Source organism: Octopus bimaculoides, chromosome 12 (assembly GCF_001194135.2).
Source record: "Octopus bimaculoides isolate UCB-OBI-ISO-001 chromosome 12, ASM119413v2, whole genome shotgun sequence".
Taxonomy (NCBI): domain Eukaryota; kingdom Metazoa; phylum Mollusca; class Cephalopoda; order Octopoda; family Octopodidae; genus Octopus; species Octopus bimaculoides.
Window position 1 is genome coordinate 28,762,503 of NC_068992.1, and position 4,855 is coordinate 28,767,357.

Genomic DNA, 4,855 nt, shown 5'->3' on the forward strand with positions numbered 1-4,855 from the left:
AATACACACACACACACACACACACACACACACACACACACACACACAATACTTCTTTCAGTTTCTGTCAGCCAAATCCACTTACAAAGATACATATATCATCATCATTGTTTTAATGTCCACATTTCCATGCTTGCATGGGTTAGATGGAATTTGTTGAGGCAGATTTTCTATCATCAGGTGCACTTCCTGTTGCCAACCCACACTTGTATCCAAGTAAGGTTAATATTTCCCCATGATTAGACATGTTTTCAAAAATCAAGGACACTGCTTGTATGACTGTGACACTTGATTACAACCATCAAATGATGACATCACACACAGACAGTAACACGCATATGCACGTGAGCACATATATATATACACAACAGGCTTCTTTCAATTTCCATTTAATGAATTTATTCAAAAAGCTCTGGTCAGCCTGGGGCTATAGTAGAAGACACTTGCCCACAGTGCCATGAAGAAGGATTGAATCTGGAACCATGTTTTTAGGGAAGCAAACTTCTTACCACATGCACACATACCCATGTATATATATTTGAGCTATGGTCTTCCCAGATCTATACTGGGCATATTTCACATCTCACAAATTCTTTCAAATGCTTGGAAGGCTTCCTAGAAGTATTTGGTAGTAAGAATGAGGTGGAAAATGTTCAGGGAGCTATTACTTCTGCTGGTATCAGAGCATTTCTCTCTCTCAGAGTGGAGAGCAGATTGTATGATGCTTGCATATACAAAGTGCAAATCAGCATGGTTGAGAGATATGGGCCTTCAAGGTGAATGATTAGTGAAAGCTTAAAAGAAATGAAGTGAGCATGCTCTCCTGGATGTGTATCAGCTATAAATGGGAACCAAGTCATGGACTCATCATCTAGCCATCCATCTTTTATGCTCACTATTTCTGGGAGATCCGTGGAGTGAAGAGTCCACAGGCACCTTCTCCATTGTCCTATCAGAAGCAACTGTCATTACACTTTCCATCTGGATTCCCATACACAACCAACTGAGAGATATTCAACTAACTTGTTCTTGGTCTAACCCAAGGTCTCCTGCCAGTTGGGTTGGCTTGAAGAATCCATCTGGTGATTCTCTCCTGCGACCTTCTCATCACATGTCCATAGTAGCAGAACTGTGACTTCTCAATGTGGTGAAGTAGTAGCTTGACCTGGAGAGACTCCTTAATCTCTGAGTTACACATCTTGTTGAATAACATAACTCCAGAGATCCTTTGGCAGAATCCATTTTGGCTACTTGTATTCATAATTGTATACTTTCAGTCATTATCCAATATAGGTGAGGGTAACCATGAAAACTGAATTGAAGATATAAAGTTTGGCTTTACAACTGGCCTCTCCTCTTCTGAGGATCAAATGCTGGAGCTGGTGCATTACTGTGCCAGTACCTGCAATTCTAGCATCCAATTAAGCCTCCTAAGGCTTCTATCCTGGATGTAGTGCAACTGACCAGATATTCACTTTATGGCAGATCTTTGAGAAATCATGGGAATATTACCAAAAAGTCTGTTTGCTTTGTAGACCTTAAAAAGGGGTATGACTACGTGTTGCAGAACATGCTGTGGAGGGCTTTTGCAGGAATTTTGAATTAATGGGCAACTTCTGGTTGCTGTGAAGTCTCTATTCATACGCTCTGAAGTTTGTATTCAAGTAAATGGTGCAAGTCAAAAGCCTTTCTATGTGGGTGTTGTACTTCAAAAAGGGTGAGTGTTGTCACCTATCCTTTTCATAATTTTTATAAACTAAATTGACATGTGCAACCATTGTAGGAATGATTGGTGGGTATGAGATTGGTCAGAAGATGTTTGCAGATGAACTGGGGCTTCTTGGTTCATGAGAAAGGGATCTCCAGCATGTATTGAATGGGTTTGTTACTGAGTGCTGCAAGGCAGGGATGAGAATTACTAAGACAGTGACACGAGTTCTCTCAAGAAGTTTTTCCCAGTGCCCTCTGTATGCTAGTGGAACATTATTGAGGCAGGCAGAGCAGTTTAAGTATCTCAGGGCCATATTCATGACTGAGACACACTTTATAATTAGAATCATATTAAATTCATTCTAGAAGTAGGAAGAGAAATTCTATTCCTTCTCATGGTTTCAGTCATTGCTGGAAGATCTTCCTAGGGACACAGTGAGGAATGCATGTGTCAAGTTCCAGAGCCATCTTGAGGCTGTGACAGAAGCTGAGGGTGGTTACTTTGAGTAAATTGTTATCTCCCTACCACAATCTAGTTGATATATTTTGGCTTAAAAAAAAATACTGATTTTTGAATGGGATATCGTGTCTTGCCTTTATGCAAAAACTGTCAAATTTAGCCCAAAAGACCTTACAGAATTCTAAACTATGTGGTTATGAAGTGAACCATACATACATTGTCTTTGGACTATTGCCATGCTGGAGCACTGCCTTGAAGCGTTTAGCTAAGCAAATCAACCCCAGTACTCATTTTAAAACCTGATACTTTAATGGTCTCTTTTGTTGAACCACTAAGTTACGGGGACATAAACAAACCAACATTGATCATCAAGCAGTGGTGAGGGATAAACACAAACATACACGATATACTTCTTGCAGTTTCAGCCTACCAAATCTATACACAAGGATTTGGACAGTCTAAGGCTGCAATAGAAGGCATCTTGCCAAGTTGTTGCACAATGAAGCTGAACCTAAGATCACAAGGTTGAAGAAAAATAACATCTTAGAACAAGGCTCTGTGTGATAGTTGTTCTGCACTGAATTACACTAAATCACTCTTGTTATCAAAAGTGCAGTGAACCAGTGATTAATCCATTAGAAACCTGGAATCAATAATGTTAGTCTTCACTAATCACACTGTAACATAAAAAAAAAAGCAAAAAAAAGGTTCCAAATTTTAAACAAGCAACTCAGTGACTACTTTTGGATGATAGGTTGTTTAGCTCTGAGTAAGCCCAGATAGCTATCATCAAATGTGGATACACTATGATCAACCTGCCTCCTTTTCAACTAGACATACTGGATCTCTGATTATATTATCCAATGTATGGTTATTTTTTAAGAGGTTACCCATTGATTTGAAAAGAAAAAAATTTGGTTACTATTTCTAGCAAACCAAGTGGCCATATGGAGGCTCCTGTGCTGGCTTGTTTTAACAATTGAACGGTGAAAGAGCTATTTATTAACTACAAAAGGAGCAAACATCATAATCGCAACTTGCTAATATAAAGAAATCAATCTTCAAAGTCAACAAGGAAGCTGTTTATGTATTCACTCAGCCTGTTAAAAATCAGAAAATACCACCAAGTCTCTCTCATATCATACATAACCTGTCATCATAAGAAAGAACAATTTGGACAATCTAGTCCTTTGGTATATCTGGCCTTGAGCTTAGCAGCAACAACAATCAAATCCCTCATAAACCACACCCCAACTGTCTTAGAAATCGGATGATTCCTTGGAAAATAATAATATCATCTTAGATATATTTTGTTTAAACCTTTTAGAATTTAAACTGGCTATATCAAGCCAAAAATACTCTACCTATTATATGTTCAAACTGGCTAAACCCAGGCTATCTCACCTTCCCTATTGTAAAAATAAATAATCACATCATTGAAGCTACAAGATAATGCATCATTAATTTAAAAACAATGTGAATAAATAGGCCTTACGTTTGACAGAGTAATCTGAATGCTAAAGAGTTAACAGATAATATGGGATGGCCATTGCTGAAAACACCTCTGATCACAAATGTGATTTGTAAGAGATTTGGTTGCTATTTTTAGCAGGTTGAGCAGTAAATGAAATGGGGTTGATCTCTACACCAAGAATTTGTCATGATGCTGAAGGAAGAAATCAATAGCAATGTTCCAAAAGATAACGATTGATAAAAAAAAAAAGAGATAGAAGTGGGAAAGGGTGGAAAACAGGAATTTTCACAAGAGACATACAACAGATACAAAAATTTTTGAGAGGGTTGAGTGGAAAATGGATAAAAATAGAACCAGAGATAGATAGGAAAATAAAAACACAATACTGGGTTAACACAATATTTCTAAGTGTTCAATGCAATCAAGAAAAAAGGTAACATTTCCCAGGTAGTTTTTAATGTGATTTGATGAAACTAAGGAACAGCTGTCGTAACTAGACTGTTATATTGCAACACCACTCTTACTGATAGCTAGGTGTACCTATGCACTTATCTGTTTCTCAATCTATCTGTCTACCTACCTTCTTACATACATATTCATTCCTAGAACTAACTACATAAATGCATGCATACATAGCTCTAGATTATGAATATCAATCTATAATATACACACGTTTATATATACATCTCTATCTTATCTACCTACCTTATCTACCTACCTACTTATCCATTTATTGATATATCCCTTTATCTATCACACACACACACGTATGTGTATGTATGTGTGTGTGTGTGTGTGTATATATATATATATATATCTTTATCTATATATATCTTCTTTTACTTGTTTGAGTTGTTAGACTGTCGTCGTGCTGGGGCACTGCTTTGAAGAATTTTTAGTCGAATGAATCAACCCTAGTACTTATTTTTTGTTAAACATGGTATTTATTATTGGTCTCTTTTGCCAAACTGCTACGTTACAGAGATGTAAGCTCACCAACACTGGTTATCAAGCGATAGTGGGGGATAAACACACCCAGCCACACACAACAGACTTCTTTCAGTTTCCATCTATCAAATCCACCCACAAGGTTTTTGATTGGCCTGAGGCTATAGTACAAGACTACAAGACACTTGCCTAATATTAACATCATTTAATGTCTGCCTTCCATGCTGGCATGGGTTAGATGATTTGACTGAAACTGATAAGTT